The sequence below is a fragment of the Drosophila innubila genome (assembly GCF_004354385.1).
Source record: "Drosophila innubila isolate TH190305 chromosome 2R unlocalized genomic scaffold, UK_Dinn_1.0 1_C_2R, whole genome shotgun sequence".
NCBI lineage: Eukaryota > Metazoa > Arthropoda > Insecta > Diptera > Drosophilidae > Drosophila > Drosophila innubila.
Genome location: NW_022995374.1, coordinates 14,621,727 through 14,640,974, shown reverse-complemented (window position 1 = coordinate 14,640,974; position 19,248 = coordinate 14,621,727). Strand labels below are relative to the sequence as shown.

At 37.5% G+C, this 19,248-nt stretch overlaps 1 protein-coding gene across 22 annotated transcripts in view; it reads left to right on the top strand.

Annotated features, from left to right (window-relative positions):
* The first annotated feature begins 9,706 nt into the window (after nt 1-9,706).
* LOC117783624 (longitudinals lacking protein, isoforms N/O/W/X/Y) overlaps nt 9,707-19,248 on the top strand; it is a 71,292-nt gene continuing 61,750 nt past the window's right edge. For 5 of the 22 annotated variants that reach the window (XR_004617376.1, XM_034621114.1, XM_034621113.1 and 2 more), the window contains exon 1: nt 11,875-12,220. The gene's annotated coding sequence lies outside the window, so the exon portion shown is untranslated. Of the gene's footprint in view, nt 9,839-10,165; nt 10,442-11,873; nt 12,221-19,248 lie in introns of those variants that run through there. The other 17 variants (XM_034621119.1, XM_034621123.1, XM_034621124.1 and 14 more) reach the window with 7 other exon arrangements.

Genomic DNA, 19,248 nt, shown 5'->3' with positions numbered 1-19,248 from the left:
AACAACAACCAGTACAACAACTATAAACGCCTACTCGAAAAGCTTTTTGCCAGCATGTGATGTGATCAGTGTGGCCAACTCAGCTATTTTCTCGTCAGTTTTTGAAGTTTTACGAAGGCCAAACGTGGAAAAGTTTAAAAAAACGCACTAAAAAATTTTAAAATATTTGAAATTTTCATTGTAGCAATAAAAAACTATTTATGTAGTTTTGTAGTTATTTTTATAAAATATTATACTATTATTAAAATTTGATGAGAAACGAAAATGAGAGAAATGAGATTTCATTATCATAGTCTTTTTTTTGTTAAATATTATTAAATACTATTTCAGACTTAAAAATATTAAGAATTTTATTTAATTGTGTCTATACTCTATATTATAGTATAAGTTGCTCCTTTAACAATATACAAATACATATTTTGTTAGAAGTAGCTTTTAGTTTGGCATTCATGCAGATTTCCTAGCTTTTTCTATCAATTTTTCAAATGTTGATATTTATTTACTTAGCTTTTTTTGGCAACAGTTGCCAGCACTGCTTGTGATGTAATCTAAGCTGTTGTTGTTGTTACTATTTATTTGATCTTTACCTTATCGACTAGAAGCATTTGATGATCATGAGTGATAAGCAATGCAGCTGAATGTAACAACGGAAGTGATAATAAGCCACAAAATAAATAACTGATATTATTTATTATATTTATATAGGTTTTGCTTAGATACTGCGCTAGTTTAGTGAGTCATTGCATTAAACATTATGTAAAGATTATGGCAAAGCTTTTTATCTATCAGTATTAATTTACAAGAATTGAGGAGCCTGTATGTATGTATGTATAATGCGCATGCTTAAAAGCTTCTTAATGCAATCCTCACCGCAACAAGTCTGATTCAGCTTAAGCCCACAATCATCATCATCACTATCATCATCATCAACTTCTATCTGATGCTGACAGCAGCAGACATACATATAAACCACCAAAACTTGCTGTTGTTGTTCTTGTTGTTGTTGTTGTTGTTGCAGATGTGTCACTCATCAAGTTAACCACATCACGAAAACGGATTTAGCTCCAACCTTCGCATTTGCCTTGTACATGACATAATAGGGGTATTCCTGCAACAGATTCAGATTAGATTTTATTTAGATTTTGATTTTGCACAGTTCAAAGTCCTACAAAAATACATAGGTTCCACACTTTCTTTTGTTATTTTGTGCATTCGCGCCTTATTTCAGTTCACCAAGTCAAAATCTAATCAGCGTTTAAAAAGCGTCGTTCCAGCTACTGATTAAGACTTGAATAAATATAATTAAAATCTATCCATAAACTGATTTAGGAATACCTCCAATGATTAGTATGGCATTTGGAGTTGAAATCCACAACATTTGTATTTATGTGGATTTTGTTTTGTGTTCTGTTTCTGACACTTTAAACCGTAATTCGATTAAAGTTTAATTAAATTGCGAATGCGAATTTGAGAAATTGCATAAAATGGCTGTCCTCGACAGCAAACACCTTCGAGCCTCTCTCTCTCTCTCCCTGTGACGCACTCTCACACACACACACACACTGAGAGAAAAGCTTACGCAGGCAAAAAAAAAATCCACACATACTTCATGGCGCGCTCACGTTGTTCTTATGCATTTCAGTGTGGATCTCATGTACGGCAACTAGAGCCCACACCTCCTGTCGCCCTTGCTCTCTCCCTCTCTTCGCTTGCTTTAAAATACATTGTACATAACTACTGCTGGCGTTGACGTTGACGTCGCCATCGGTTACACTTAGCCGCAGGCCAACGCGTCGCGACGTCACGTCGCAGTCAGCGTCACCGTCGCCCTCCGCTCGATCCGAGGGTAGTTTTCTGGTTTAGTTGCGCATTGTTGCTTTTGTACTTTGGCCCTGAAGCTTTATTTGCTTCAATCGATGCCGCCCCGCTTCATCAACCCCACAATTTAGGGTGGAAATTGTGTCGGATCATCACATGAGCAAAGCGAAAATTGCGTTTAGGGTTTCACAATTGTTGTTGTCGTTATTGTTGTTTCTGTGGGCTGACATGACAACGTGAAATTCACTTTATTGTCTATTCGCGTATTTCATGTCAAACATTATTTGATGCGCCCTCGGGGCGCGCCCACACACACACACCCATCATCCGCATTACTATGAGATCGTCAAAGCTCTCGCTCTCTCCCTCTCTCTCGGTGTCTCCCACAACATGAAAATAATTTTTAAATACATTTATTTTTGTTTTTGCTTTTCGCATGCAACTTTCTATGTGGGTATAAATCTTTTTTATATGTAATTAACTTTTTTTTTGTTTGCAAAACTTGATTTTTGTTGTTTAAAAATAAACGCTTACGATTGCCTGTTTCACAAAAAAGCAGCAGCAACAACAACAACAACAAAATGGTAACCATAATTGAGCTTCTAAAAATTGTGCACATTATTAGCAACTGCGTCGTCGCGTCGCTGCCGCTGCTGCTACACTATCTCTCTTCCTCCCTCTCTCTTGCGCTCACACTCCGCCCGCGCAGAGCGCGACTTAGCGATTTGGCAGCAACTTTAAAAGCTGCACTGCACGAAATTAGCAGACATCAAAGCAGTGTCGCCAACCCAGCTATTTTTCCGAAAGATTTGAAGTTTTTCGAATGGGAATTCTAGCTATTTTGAAAGCTAAACTTTGAAACAAACTTGATCTGCGTAAGGTACATATGTATGTGTATAGAAATCTGTATTCAAAATTTGTTATAGTCCTTCTGTTTATACAAACGGACAGACGTACATGGCTATATTGACTCGGCTGTTGATGCTGATCAAGAATATACATATATACTTTATACAGTCGGAGATGTCTTCTTCTCCCTGTTACATAAATTTCAACGAGCACAATATACCCTTTTGTTATTTATTTTTTAAGTAACGCGTATAATACAACTTATTTTTTAATCCTAGACTTTATTTATTAAATTTTTATAATTTATATATGTACTTGCTTATCTTAGAGGTTTGTTACATATTAAATTTTTTGTAAGTTGAGGCAAAATTTTTTGAAGATTTTGTAGCTGATTTTAAGTATGGATATTGCTTATTTTTTAGAGCTCGCAACACTGGCTGCAAAGTTGAAAATTTCGCGCCAAGACAAAGAAAATACAAAATATTCATTCCCGGACAAAATAAAGGAATGACGACAGTTAAAAAACTCGTTTTGCGTTTTAGGTTTTATTTTTTGGCAACAATCTTTTATTTTTTGGACAGGCAAAGTGAAAATTTATGCCGCACCCGCTTACTTGAGACGGGCAGCAACAACAACAACAACAATGTTGTGTCTCGAATGCGGTACGTGATTTCGTAGCAACAGCTACACAAATTCCATTCCATTTCAAAGCCACCAACAACAATAATAACAACAACAGCTTAAAGTCAATATGTAATTGAATTTGATTTTTATGTTTTCGTTTTTCAACGATTTTCGTTGGCCGTCGTCAACTTTGAAAGCTTTCATGTGTGCTTTCGCATTTGGCAGCCCAAGCCCCGAAAACATACAAGCAAACATAATTGTTGTTGTTTTCTACACACTTCATTTCAGTTGGGGAGCACGTGTGTGTGTATGTGCGTGTGTGTTTCAATTTTTGTTTTTGCTATTTCTATATACGCTTTGATTTCCATTATGATTGCGCTTCTTTTTCACAAAAATTCTGAGCTTCGTTTTCATTCGAACTCGAAGCATTAGCATGGCTGTCGTTCTGTCTACGTGCGTATGTATGTATGTATGTATGTATTTAAGTATGTTTGTATGTGTGAGTGATTGATGGCTCTCGGGTTTTTCAAAGATTGCTCGCAATCGGCTACCACTCTGTTCTCTCTCTTTAACACTCTCTCTCTCCGTCTCTCCCACTCTTCTCAGCCTCCCCCCTCGCTGCGAAGACGACGCTGCTGCCCAAAATGAGGCTGCCAAAAATATTTTCGTTAATGGAACTTTCTGGTTTTCTTTGGCTTTCAACTTGCAAATTTATGTACATCCTGACATACATACATTCATATGTAGATACATTTATAGGTTTGTATCTTTTTTTTTGAGGTCAATATAAGAAAATGTTTAACAGAATTTCTGTGCGAAGAGTTTTTGTTAACCAAGTGAAAGGAAGACGCTTATTCAAGCTGGATTAGGGCCAAAAGCAAATTGAACTCTTGACAAAATCATGAACCTATTTGCCCTTCAAATATGTTGTCCATAATAGGGATCTAAAAAAAACGGACTTGTCAAATAGATCTTTCTCACATTTTTTAATGTCCCAATGCTTAGAGTTAATCAGTGACATTTTTTTAATTTCATATTAAAATTAATGTTCTATTTAAATTTACATCCCCAATTTGTATACAAAATTTATGTATGTATATCGAAAATAAAACGATCGGTTGTCGATATTTATGTAAAAACATTAGCAGTTTTTAAACTTGTTGAAGGTTTTTTCAAAGATTTATCAGGTCAGTTCCGGATTTCAATAAAAGTAATTTTTCACGTTGCATTTGGGCTAACCACTTTGAAATAATATTTTATCATTTTATTGGACTTAAATTCACCAACTCAAAGTAAATTCAATATGCAAAATATTTGCAGATTGATATCAGAACAGGATAAAGATTTTAACTTCCGAAAAATCTTGTCGAAAGTGTAAGCCGGAACAGGCTTGTATACAATTCTAGCATATTTGTTAACTTTTACCTATTTTTATAGAACTATTTTTCTTAATCTATCTTGTTTTAACGGCCAAAATCATAAATACATAATTACATATATACATAGAACCATGTTACCAACTGCGCACTTTTCTATTTCCGATCCGCCCAGTTTATTGATTTCCCCAACCCTTCAGCAGAGCGCAAAACGAAGCGAAATTTTATTACGAGCAGAGAGAAAACAAGGGCAACTTACCAAAGGCAATGGGTATGGGCAGAGGGAGCGGACCGAACGAGCAAGCGAGGGGGTGGCTGGTGGTTCGTTGTGGGTCGTCGGGTGTCTGGCAACGGCAGCCAAGCATGATCCCCTCTGCGGCAGCAACCGCATTTCAACCCTCGGTTCGTATGTGGGGAGGGGGTTGCTACAGCAACGGAAATGGGCTGGCAAGAGAGCTTTTTGCGTTTGACAAGGACACGCATTAAACACAAGCAACCCTAACGTGGAGCAACAGCAGCCACAGCAGCCTCAGATCATAAGCAGACATACATTGGCGGGTGGTCCTTGGGCAGGATAGAACTGTGCATTATTAGGGTGCGAGGGTGGCCCGCACAAGTTTTAGTTTGGCATTTTTCTGGGGTGGAAAAAGCTGGCACACGGAGATCCGCATTTGGCAAGGGGTTGTTCCAAAGGGCCCCACAGAAAAACATGCTCCGAAACAAGGGCCAGCTGCCGTTGATCACAGACAGGCACATGGACTTTGCACTTGGCAAAAAAAAAACAAAATACAGAAACATAAAAATTGCATTTCAACCCCTAAATCGATAAGCGTAGGAACCTGGGTAAAAGTTCAACGTAACGCAGGACTGAATATTTGATATTGAATTGGAAAATGTTTTTAAAAATTAAGAAAAACAAAAAGACAGATTATTTTCGGCATTAAGTAGATTCGAAACAATGATACTGATCGTTCTTTTTGGAAGCTATATGCAATAGGGGTTAAATTTTAACCAAGTTTAGTCAGTATGTATCAGACAATACCATATACGCTTAGGCTTGATTTTCGACCGATCGCTCCTCTGGCACCTATATGGTGTAGTAGACCAATGTGACCGAAATTTGGACAGGATGTATTGAGTGAACCCAAGTGCATATTGAGATATCTCCAAATACAAATTATCTAAATGATATAGTGGTTCGATACAAAAATAAAAAATACTTTAACTGTATTGGATATATAGGAATCTACATAGCAAATTTGAACTAGCTTTTGGACAAAGTTGTAGAAATACAAAGATTTTCAATCTTTATCGAGTTACTTAATTGGATCCCTGGCAGTTCAAGTTGTGTGTCGCGTGTTTGTGTGTGTATGTGTGAATAATGACAGCAGGCAGGGGCCCGAGACAGAGAGTCCTGGCTGCTGGCAACTGGGACCTTGATGCATTAGGGTTTTTCCTACCCCCAGAGGGCAACGGCAACGGCAACGGCAACATAAAAACCAAACAAAAAACATGCACATAACAGCTGCCGAGCACAACAGATGCTCCCTCCGTTTCGGTTTGTGGCCAACCGAACCGAACTGAGCTGAACGAGCCAGCTAAGCAACCCCTAAGGCCCCGCTTCCCTCTTGCATGGTTCTGTGATCAAGTTGATCGATCAATTCCACCCTTGGTTGGCGCAGACGCCCATTTCCAGTCCCAACTCCATTAAATTCAATTGACAAAAGGAAATGAACATGAAATGCAAAAAATAAAGAGAATAAAAACCCAACACACACACACGCATAAGCATACACTCGCAGAGGTACAAACGAAAAGCAGATTAATGGAGAACAGAGCCAACAACAACAACATCAATGAGAGAGGGACGCATAAAATGGAAAATGATGAGAGGGGAGCCCAACGTTGTACATCTGCTCTTCACTGGGCACAGGCACACACACACACACACGCACACATGCACATAGAGCCGTAGCCATGTTGCCGTTGGGTTGTTTTTGCATTTCGTAAAATTTACATTTGTATGCATGTGCAACGGCCGCAGCGAATGCGCGAATACAGAACAAACAGAGAGAAAACGATGACTTCAAGGTTAAGCATAGCCGAGAGTAGAGTTGACGTTCCCCTCCCACGCATCACGTTGCTATTGCCTCACTCGTTCTCTCTCTCTCCCTCTCTCTTAAAGTTTGCCTGCTTCCTTTTGCTTTGTGCTGCTCTTGTTTTTGTTGATTTTGCATGTGTGCATGTAAATGAGTTTGCACAATAATAAAAATAAACATTTTTTTCTTGAATTTTCCCTCTTGTGCAATTTCTGTTGCTAAAATTAAACGTTAAGGAATTTTTATGGAACAGCTGTGTGCGCCAAAAGAAGAAGCAACGGCGTAAAAACCCAACGAAGTTTCAAGAATAAAGCAACAGGCAAAAGCAGACAAGCATGCACACAAACATACATATGCATATGTTTGCATAGCCATCCCACTCCCACGCACACATCATAAGGCCAGCAGGTGAATCATTATAAAGTTCGTACAGAAAATCATTGAAATATTGAACGAGCTACATATAAAATGTAACCATGGATGCCTTTCAATTTGGCATTTATGTAGCGATCACTAGCCCAAAGAATTCACATTTGTTGTTATTGTAGCTGTTGCTGACGGGGCGAGGCATACAATTTTCACTTTACCCGCTGAACGGACAAGCGAAAAAGTGTTGCCAAAAAAAAGCAATAACAACAAATCAAAGAGTATCCAAAACGAGTTTCTCGACTGTCTTCGCCTCCAGACCGAACGAACCTCAAGCAAACTCGAGCTTAACGATTATTTTCTTTGTCATGGCAAACAATTTTCAACTTTTATTGTTGTTAATTTCTTGCAGCGCAGCTTTTAAAGCCGCGCCAAATCTCGAAGCGTCGCTTTTACGCGGGCGGCGGCGCAGGCTGAAGTTGCGATAACGACAGTGACGGTGGCAGCGGCAGAGACATCGGCAGCGGCAGCGACAGCGACGCAGTTGCTAATAATGTGCACAACTTTTAGAAGCTCAACGCAATTATGGTTACCATTGTTGTTGTTATTGCTTTTGATTTTTTTTCTTCTCGCTTTTAAACAAGTAATCATTTATTTTTTTTAAGAAGCATCCAAATCAAGTTTGAGCAATTGTTAATGCAAAAAAATTTTAAAATGCCAGAAAAAGTGGAAAGATTTATAATATGTACATATGTATGTATTTATATGTATGTATTCATGCTTGTATGTACATTAGACGATCCATTAGAAAGTCACAAGTTTAGAAACAAACAGATTCATATGATAAGTAGTTACATACATAAAAACATAAATATGTACATATGTACACTCAGAAAAATGTGTCTTTCGAAAATTAATTACTTTAAATTTGAATATTGCCGTGTACTAAAATTCTCAAATGAATTATGAATCTAACTTAAATTTAAAATTCTGACTGAATAATAGTACAATTTTAACGAAACTTTATTAGACCAAGTCTAATATTAAATCTGTGAGTTTGGTTGAGATCAGAGAAAAATACTGGAACTGGTACCGGAACTGTTAACCGAAACTAGCCGTTCCATCTTTAGTACCGGAACTGAAACCGTAACCGAATGAAAATTCTCTGTCAAGAACCGAATACCGAGATACTTTCAGAAACAACAGAGTTTTTTATGTGTTTCAAACTCTTACAAAGTCGAGTTAATCCCATCTCGTACTCAACGTACGTTCGGATTTCCGGGATTGGGAAATTTAAACTTGAACTGAGATTTTTGTAACAATGTAAAAATACATAGATTTTGTCCAAACTCAACCGATTTCCTTTTGAAATGTCATTTTTATCATTATTTGGCCAAAAAATGGAAAATTCAATTTTTTCCCCTACTTCACGGAAATCTTGAATTTTTTCTGAGTGTACATAAACGCATACATCAACACAGACTTATGACTCTGACTGTCAGCTTAGTTGTTAAAACGCGGGGTATGCAAGACCCAAGATGAGGTGTATTTATAGATAATGGGGCTTTCATAGCAAGCATTTCTAATAAAATTTTGCATGTATACATTTGAGACATCTCGAATATTAACCATTTCATAAGACCCTTCACTTCGTTTCTATCAATCTATTACTGGTTACAAGATGTACATAAAATATCAAAAAATAAATAAATAACATAACTGAAGGGTTTGCTTTCAACTCTGTGTTTCTTGACACCTCTCTACTCTGGAATTTTGATTATTCCGATAAATGTTTATTATTTGATTCATGAACAAATGACAACACCGACTTTATTAATACAACAATGTGTTTGTTATGTCTCATTAATCAGAAATAGTAAATTTCCTTTGGATTCCGTTGTAACCACATATGTATGTATGTGCATATTTATGTACATTATATCCATTCAATACACACGTTTATATTTCCATATGTAAATCGCTTAGTTCCTATATTTAAATATAGTTTTATTTGCATACATACCTACAGTTAGTCAATAAAGCGTTTTGACAATTTCCCTTTGAAAAATATATATTTCGTATGGATTTTTATTTTATTTTTCATTAGAATATTTTATTATTTTGTCTAAGGTTCTTTAAGCAAGTAAAATTTAAGAAAAATTATTTTTATCGAATTTAACTATTTTTCAAAATAAAATAAGCAAATATGTGCATGTTTATTTTGTCAGTATACTTAGTTGACCAACTGTATGTTCATATGGCAACTCATACACTTAAGAACCAAATTTTTCTTTACTTTTCCATTTAGCAGCACTTCCACTTGGTCTTCTCTCCTCTCCCAACCCCCCATCCAATGACGAGCAAATGTCGCTACTTCTCTCACACAAACACAATCGTACAAAAGGTACACAAGGCAAAGTCACTGCTGCCTCCGCCTCCGCCACCATCTCACTCACTCACGAGCGATCTTCGTTTTTCGCATGCAACGCAAAGAATATAAAAAAGCAACAAAATATGAGCTTCGGGTATGCATATGCTGTGTGCTTTTGTGTGTTTGGGGTTTTGTAGCTTTTTGACTCTTATTCTTATTCTTATGGCATTGGCTTCGCACTCGCCATCACAGTATTTTTGTTATTGCAGTAACAAACGGAACTCTCAGGAATATAGCGTGTGTTGTTAGTGCGCTCGTTTCATACATAACGTAACGTAAGCAATTTCCCCACCCCTACAAAACAACTAAACGACAGTAAAACACTTTGTTACTCGCTTACATAAAGCTTAAAAATAAACAACAAAAAACAAAGCACTGCAATAAAGTGAGCTGGAGGAATAATGAAAAAGCAACAAACACAAAAGTCGTTCGATTTGGTTTATGGCCCTTAGGCCGCAGTTGAAATATAATTTATTATAATTAAAAAGCAGCAACGAGCAAATAACATAATAAGTATATATGTATGTGTGTGTGCTTGTGCATAGATAATTGTCAGTGTTTGATTTTCACTTGTCTTGTGTGTTTGTTTTTCGTGTAATCATACGCTTGTGTGTGTGCGTGTGAGAGAGAGAGAGAGAGTGTGTGTGTGTGGGACGCAGCTGCCATTGCAGCAGGCCGCTAGGTGACAGTGCCGCCAACGCCAGCGTCGACGACGCGCCGTGCCGTTTTGACAAATGTAACAATAGAGGCAACTGCAAAACGTAAGGAAAAAGCTTCTACGTGACCGACTTGAAGTTTGTGCTCATTAAGTGAGAGTGAGAGAGAGAGAGAGAGAGAGAGAGAGAGGTGGCGAGGAGAGAGCTTTTCATTGAATGCAGGTGAGTTACTTATTATGCGATACGTGTTGCTATGTAATTAAAATGTACACATACATACAACCCTACTTATTCAAGTATATTGAAGCTTACATTAATCATCCTTTGTCCTTTCACATGCAAGATCGCTAAATAACTTTAAAAAGTACTGCCGAGAATTCGCACCCCAACTGTCTCCATTTCTTCAATTAGTACCGCTTAGAGCTTTTTAATCAAGCGTGTAGAATTTCACATAAATGCGTTAATTACAAATACATAAGGGATAAACACAACACCGTTAAAAATTAAAGTACATAATTATACACATACATAGGTATGTACATACATACATATGTATGTATTTATATGTACGCATACCTTTATTAGAAAGGGGGTGGGGAGAAGAACACAAGAAAATATTTTCGATGAAGTCATGCTGGAACCTAAAATAAATCGGCTCTGTATGTATGTATGTATGAGTGTGTGTGCGCATGAACGATCATTAAAAAAAATTCAAACACATTCAAAATAATTTGCACTTTTTAAGTACAAAATGCAATGCATACAAAATCATTTTACATGCTGTCTCCCCCTACACACACATACTGACAAACAAATATATGTACATACATACATATGTATGCATAGAAAAGGAGATACTGCGAGAGAGCAAAGAAGTGAGAGAAAGATAGCTTAGCAACGGCAGTTGTTGTTCTTGTGAACATTATGGCTTCGCCTTGGCAAAAAAAAAACACACAAAATCTCGCCCCCTACATGAGCGAGCAGCACAACAACAACAACAATAGCGAGCGACCACAACGAATGATATTTTTGAACTCCACTACATAGACAGAGTTGTCAGCTCACATACATACATGCATAAGTAGTGTGTATGTATGTAGGTCTATTTTTATCAATAGTCGTAGCGCTAGCTGGCAAAGTTGCTTCAATTAAGCTGAGGCTGCTAATTAATGCTGCCACCAAGTCAGCCTTTTTTTTTCAACAACAAATAATTTTTGGATTTGCATGCGCTGCTGAGTTTTTCGGATTGCTGTTGGCAACTCTGCGCGCGCGCCAAGCATACAAAGCACAAACGCACACATACACACAACCACATAACATATTAATATACATATGTATGTCAAAGTTACCCAGTTGGATATTGTCAAAAGTGGTTGCTAATATAATATTAAAATATTTTTTATTTATGCAATATATATATGAAAAACGCTTCATTTAAGTAAATTAATTAAACTCAAAAAATCCCATAAAACTTAATACTTTGACAAGATGAATTGTCCGATTGGCACTCAAACAAGTTAAAGTGGTGAAAATGTTGCGCCATGAGCAGTACTCTTGTAATGCAGTCAGTTCCAGCTGGGTTAACTTGTTCAACTCACTCGCTCGCTCTCTCTCTCGTTCGGAACTTCGTTCGTTGGCTCTGTGTGGCTAGACGAGAAAACTTTTCGTGCGCGCTCGTCAGTCGTCAGTTTTTCTTCAGTGGCTCCGCGCGTTTCGCATTTTGTTGTGCGGGCTGCTACTCCGCAGCAGCAGGAAAACTACACATACATACACACAACTCAACTGAAAAACTTGGCTTTTTAATAAAAATAAATTCAATTTTATTGCTTTTTCTCCCGCGCGCTTTTACACATATACAAACCGTGCGTCTCTATATCTATATATATAAATGTGTGTGTGTGTATCAACATAATTTTGATGTGCAAAGCTCTTAAAAAAAAAAAACAACAAAATCTAATCAAAACGACACGACGACTATGTGCTGCCTGTGATTCTATTTCGGTGTGTATACCTTAAAAACGAGCAACTTAAATGCATTATATGTACATATATTTTTAAATAGACTTAGAACTGTACTTTCTAATTTGTGCAATTGATTGTCCGTCTCTCTCTTTTTTTCTCGCTGTCCGTCTTTTTTGCATATAAAATCAATATTTCCAACGAGTTTGCATGTGTGTGTTTGTGTGACTGAGTGCATGAGAGAGCGCCTCACTTTCATATTGATTTTTCATGCGTTATTGGTGAAAGCTTTTTTGCACTGCATTGCAGAGCTTTTTAGTGCAACGGCAAACATACACATGTCTCTGTATGTTTGTAATTTGAAGTAAGCCATTTTCATTAATTTAATGAACACATAAACACACACACAAACATGCAAATGAGGTCAAGTGTCGCTGTGAAAATTGTACGTTCTCTCCATTTGTATGCAGCCAGGCAGCCTGCGATTGGTGTGAAAGAGTGAGTGCCACAACGACCACTCGTCGTTACATAAGCTTTTTTCTAATTGGCGAATATGTATGTATGTATGAACGTATATGTAGATGTGCGCAGCAGCATAAACTTCTAAAGCGAGCTTTTTAAATGCAATTCTTTTCAAAACAATGTGTGTACGTAATGAACAAATTTGAACAAATTGTTAAAATAGCACGTTGTCAAAAAATGTACAATGGAAGAAAAATGTGTCGCTGTTTTGAGCTCTATGTATGGCCGCCATCTTGGTTTTTCCCCCCTATGGGCAACCCAGTAGAAACAACAACGACAACAACAATATCAAAAATATTTTTCAATGCTGCTGCTGGCGGGCTACGCTCTCTTTTTACTCCCTCTCACTTTGGCTTCGGCTGACTTCGTTCATTTTTCGTTTTATGTTTGTTCAAGACAGCAACAACAACAACGCGAGCAACAGAAAAAGCGTGAAATTTTCTCTCTGCACTTTTCACACACACACAAATCTCTCTACACAGCGCGCTCACAGACTTTGGCGCTTCGTATGCTCTCTTTATTGTAGCTTTCCGCTGTCGGCTCGACCGCCCGCCACATATTTTTGTTTCCACTTTGCGCTACACTTCACTTCGTTGCGGCTGCTTGTTGTTGTTGTTTTTGCTCTTGCTGTATGGGTTGTATGTATGTATGTATGTTCATGTGTACGTACGTGCTCTACAGACACGTTTACATTTTCATTTTTCATATTTTCGGCCTGTTTTTTTTGCCTTGCACACATACATACGCATACTTTTGCTTTGTCGTTTTTATAATCTTTCACTTATGTGCGCACGCCATGTTTAATATGTTGGTAGCGATGTTGCCAAATTTCATACACACTCGCACACTCTCACACACATTGCAAGCGCGCTGAACTTTTTGTCGTGCAGCTTAAAAGTTTCATTTGTTTACATTCTACGCACATGTGCAGAATAACAAAAGTACAATAATAATAACAACAACAATAATAATAATGAGACATCACGCACAAAAAGCAAAAAATAAAAGCTTTTGCGCAACAAGTGCTAAAAAATAAAAATAAAGAAGAATAAGACGGAATACATAAGCAAAAAAAAAACCCAAAAAATGCTGCTGAAGAACTTATATTGGAATTGTTTTCTTCGTTTCTTATTTTCTTTTACATTTTATTTTAGGGCAAATTTCTTCAACGTTTTGTTTATTATTTATTATTTGTCTGCAATGTGTATATCTGTGTGTGCTCATCACATTTTTCGTTCAGTTATTGAGTCTCGGTCATCAAATTAACCCACCCACGTCTCTTTTAACGTAACGACCTTGCATTTTTTGTTGTTTTTGTTTTATTTGTGTTCTTCAATTTCAACACTGACCTACACATTTATTGTCGCATACTTTGGCATTTCAGCTATAAATTCTATGTGCCCTACGATGTGTATTATTATTATTGTTATTACTATTGTAGTTGATTTTGTTGTTTATAGTAAACAAAAATTAAAATGTGCAAAAAATGCGAAACGAGGGGCAAAACTTTTGTCTGTCGTTATCGTTGGCTGCTCTTTGCTTTTGCCTTCAGCTAGTTTTCTTGTCTCTGTTGTTGTTTTGCCTGTGTCAATGGCCAAAAAGTTCGTTGAACTGTTTTTTTTATTTTTGATGTTGATTATTTTGTGGCTTTATTTAGTCTCTTATTCGCAATTTCACTTTCACGAGGCCTAGTGACATTAAATAAAATAATAATAAAAAAGAAAATAAAGAGTTGAACTTAGTCATGTTTATATCGATAACCAGCTATTAGAAATTCGGAAACTTTTCTGATAAAATATGTTATCGATAAATCATATTGATTGATTCTTTTATGAAAGTTCTTAACATTTTGTTACCTATAAAATACAAGCGAATCTATCTTCTCTTTCTAACACTTCACACTTTATATATTTGGCATATTCATAAATTTTCTTAAACATATGCAAATATGATCTGTAAATACAGTAACGCCCCAGACATCACCTGTCATAAAGAAACCTCAAGACACACACATTCAGAAACCTGCCGTGACCACATTTTCAAATTACAACATGCCAAAAAATAAAATAAAAATAAAACATCTACATGGAGATAGGAGAGAAGTAAAGGAAAGACTGAGGACGGACATAATCCACAGATCAACGAGACAAAGTCTTGGAAGTTGGCAATTGACAAATGACAGCGGCAGCTTCTCTGTTGTGTGATAGGCGAAACAACAACAACAAAACAACGTTTGCCATTTGTGGTTGGAATTTTCAGCCAACTCATTCAATTCAGAGAGACGCCCTTTACTCTCGAACTTGTGCTCAAAGCCACAAAACACAAGCCCTTAACATTCACTTTAAATGGCTTTTTCAAAATGAATAAAAAAAAATTAAGAAAAAACGAGTTTTTCGTTTTTCTCTGCCGGCTTTTAATGGCAACAACGACATTTTCTGCTTGCTGATCGCTTTGAAAAACACAAGAAGAATTTAAAATTGAACGACTGTGGTATTTACCTGTAAAAAGCTGTCAAAAAGTAATAAAGTAAATTTGAACGTAAATTATATAATCCAATAAAAGTACATAACAAAATTTAGTGTATTACAATTGTTGTTTTGCTATAAATAAAAATACATATAGAGATAAAGAAAATAATTAAATAGTAAATGCAATTTTCGAGTTTTCTAACATGATTTTACGGCTTAGGAATTTAACTCTTATTTTTAGGGCTGGTTCTGACTTTAAGCTATAAAGTACCGATATGATCTGATCAGCATCCGTATCTAAGCGACCCTGCTTGGCCCTTTTTGCATATGTAGGGTATAAGCAAATAAAATCCGTACATATCATAAAATGAGACGACTGCGACGTCGACGCCTACGTTAAAGCGATTTCTTTGGCTGTTTTAGACTGTGCTGTGATTGCTTCAAGTTGTTGTTGTTGTTGTTGCTTCTGCTGCTCCTTCTCCTCTACTGTCTCCTCATCATCCTCTTCGACCTCCTCCCGTTGCTGTTGTTGCTGCTTTTTAGCTGCCAGAAATTAAATTATTGAAAGTCACTGCCAGGCGGCGAACGGCGTTTATTTTTACGTCGTAAATATACAAATTTTATGTCTGTATCTGTGTTTGTCTGAGTCTCTAGTGTGTGTATGTGTGTGTGTCTTGCTCAGCTTTGCAAGCGACAAGATAAATTCCATTTTATGCAAATCTTGTGGGGGGAAACTTTTTTTTTTGTATTTTTATTTGTGTATTTGTTCTTGGCTTTTTAGCAAGAACTCCTCTTTAAGTATTTTTTCTTTTCTTTGATTTTTATTTTCAAGTTATTTCCATTTTAAATTTGTTTTTCAGTGTGTCTTGTCGATTTTTCTGCCGCCTTGTGTGTGTATTTGTGTATGTGTGTATGTTCTTTGTATATTTGTATGCGTTTATTTTTCTTTAAACTGGTTTTTCTGCCAACTCAACTCGAGCTGAATTGCCGCCCGTTTTTCGAAATGGCACAGTTCTTGTATTTTGCGAAACCGGTTTTTCTTTTGACTTTTTAGAACAGAACCCCGTACAGAAATGAGCCAGCCATAAGCACACCTGAAAAAGAAATAATGAGCAGAACAGAAATGAATTGAAATCATTTGTAGTTTGTGTTGTAGTAGCTCCAAGCATCTTTCACAGAAACAGAGAATTTTCACTTACTTTGTTCGTTTTTTGGTTCGTTGAAGTTTCCCCATCTTCTCATCCTTACCAATTCCCTCTCTCTCTCTTTCTCTATGTATCTTGCCCTTTTCCTGTTCTGTCGCGCGTACTTCCTGTGGAAAAAAAGGGAATACACGACAGTTGGCTGTTAACATTTGATGATCCCCGTGCCCAGTGGGAGAGAGGGTGGGGGGATCACACTTTTAGGGGTTGTCTGTCTGTCGGCAACAGCAGCAACAGCAACCCCCAAAAGTTAACCCTCTAGTGTTTTTGGACCCTTGTTTGGTTGCACCGGCCTAACCAGTTTTCGGGGTTGCTCTGTAAGCGGTCTGGGATCCTGGGACCGTCTGGCGCGTGCTTAGGACGGAACCTTTTATTATTATTATTATATTTTTTTTCTTTACCTTTATCGCTAATACTCAATTTACGTGCGTGGCACTCCAGTTGTTGGCATTTGAATCCCTGATTTAATGAGTTCTATGCCATTCAACCTCGATTGATTCGAGTGCCTAGATTAAATTTCAGGAGAGTTTTTCGCTAACATTGCGTGAAAATTGATATAACGCTACGTTTGATAGTAGATCTCTCCACAATAAAATGTTAATTCAGAAAGAGAATATAGTACATACTAATTGCAACTGCTTATAATGCAAATGTCGAGCAAAATCTCAGCATTCTACAAACGGCAGTTGCTAGATTATAATTTAAAGTGGGTTTTTCGCTAACAACGTACCGCATAAGATAATTTTGGACGTCGTTTGATAGTAGATCCCAGTACAATAACCTTAAAATTAAGAATACATATATAGAAATATATATTATCAAACATACGCAACCGATTATAAAACAAAATGTTGGGGGAAATTAAAAACTTCAGAAGATCTCGACATTTGAAGAATCTCAGTTGCCAAAGTAAAACCAAAAGTTGGGTTTTTCGCTAACCACGTACCGTATATGATAATGTTGGACGTCGTTTGATAGTAGATCCCAGCACAATAGCTTCAAAATTAAGAATACATATTTGAGATTAAAAAAATCCATCACCCAATCATTATTTAATCATTACACGCAATTGAATATAAAACAAGTGTTGGGGGAAATTCAAAACTCCGAAGATCTCAGCATTTGATAAACTCAGTTGCTAAAGAAAAACCAAAAGTTGGGTTTTTCGCTAACAACGTACCACAAAAATAAATATTGGACGTCGTTTGATAGTAGATCCCAGCACATAATAATACTCATTGTCTCCCATTAAATTTACATGCATAAATACATCAAATATATATATAAAGAATCGGGCAATTGCATTTGAAACAGTGGAACGGATGTAACTGCAATTCCGTAGCACTTTAACTGTAAATTGCTAAAATAAACAACGTTGAGATTTTCGCTAACAACGTACCGCAAATAACATTTGGACGTCGTTTGATAGTAGATCTCAACACATTCACAGTTATTTAGCTATTACTCATACTCATTTTCAACGTGGTTGCTGTTGTTGCTGTTTTGATATGCTCAATATTCGACTTTATACTATTTGGTTAAGGCGCCACATCCGTTGAGAACAAACGCCAAGAAGAAGAAGCACAAAAAGCGCGCGAGTCATCTACAAAATTTTCTTTGGGGTCCAACTGTACTTTTTTCCAACATACAACTTCGCTCAACAGCAAAGAGTAATAATGAAAACAACAACAACAACAACAACCATACGAGGAGAACATTCTGCCTGCGCTGGAAAAAAGGATCCCATTTTTCGATATAATCCTCCACCATCTGCGCAAAAATAAAACCTTGCATGTGCAAAGAGCGTGCGTCACTAAAAGTTGTATGCATGTGTGTGTGTGTGTGTGAGCGACGAAGCCGAGCAAAAGAGGGCGAGCGAGAGAGATCCTTTTTCATGCTGCTGCTGCTGTCGCCGCTGCATGCGTTGCTGCTGCTGGAGGCAGAAGCAGAGACCAAAAACGAAGCAGAGACCGACCGACTGAGCCGACCGCCCTTCCTCCCGTTTTTACCTACTGCTTTTCTCATCAACTCTCTCAGCCTGTCGGTGTGATATATCTTTGTATGTTTGTGTGGCCGTCTGCTGTTGCTTAACTACAATAACAACTACTAAATCCCCTTTAGCTTGTGTGTGTGTGTGCGTAGGAAAAACCCTCGGCTTGAGGCGGGCGGCAAAGCGTTGGCATTGTCTAGCCAATGCATCATCAACGTCGTCGACGTCGCTGTCGCTATCAACGCCACTTGGGGTAAGAGTTACTCTAACTAAAAGCAGATGGCGCCACTGCGCATGTCTTGCACCTTATGTACATACATATATAAATGCCACACAAGTTCACATACATATTGAATACAAAAGTAAAGTATTTCTGTACATATGTATGTAAGTAAATAGAAAAAACTGATCCCTCACACAAAGTTACTGCACCGCCTAACGGCACCCTACGCCTGCTCTTTTTCTCCACCTTGTTTCTCTTTGCCTAGCAGCAGTTCCTAACGCAGCAGCAACAACAACAACAATAATAGCAGCAGCAGCCTGGGTTTTTCGCCATTGTATTTTATATTGATCGGCTGCTTCCTTTTCACTTGGCGAAAACAAGAACAAACGCAAATTGTGAAAAAGGGAGCCCGAGCGAAAAGCCGAACGTCATCGTCTGTTGTGCGTCACGTAGCGCATATGTTGCTGTCCCTGTTGCACTCTTTGTGGTGCTGGAGAGAATTGTGCACGGGCACAGTTAGGTTTTCTATAGAACTTCTTTATGTCGCTCTGTCAGTCTGACGAATGGTCGGACGAACAGGGGCCATAAAAACGAACAAGCGAGCGAAAGAGAGCGAGCGTGCTGCAGCTGTCGCTGCTGCCTCTACTGCTTTCCACGTCCGTCTG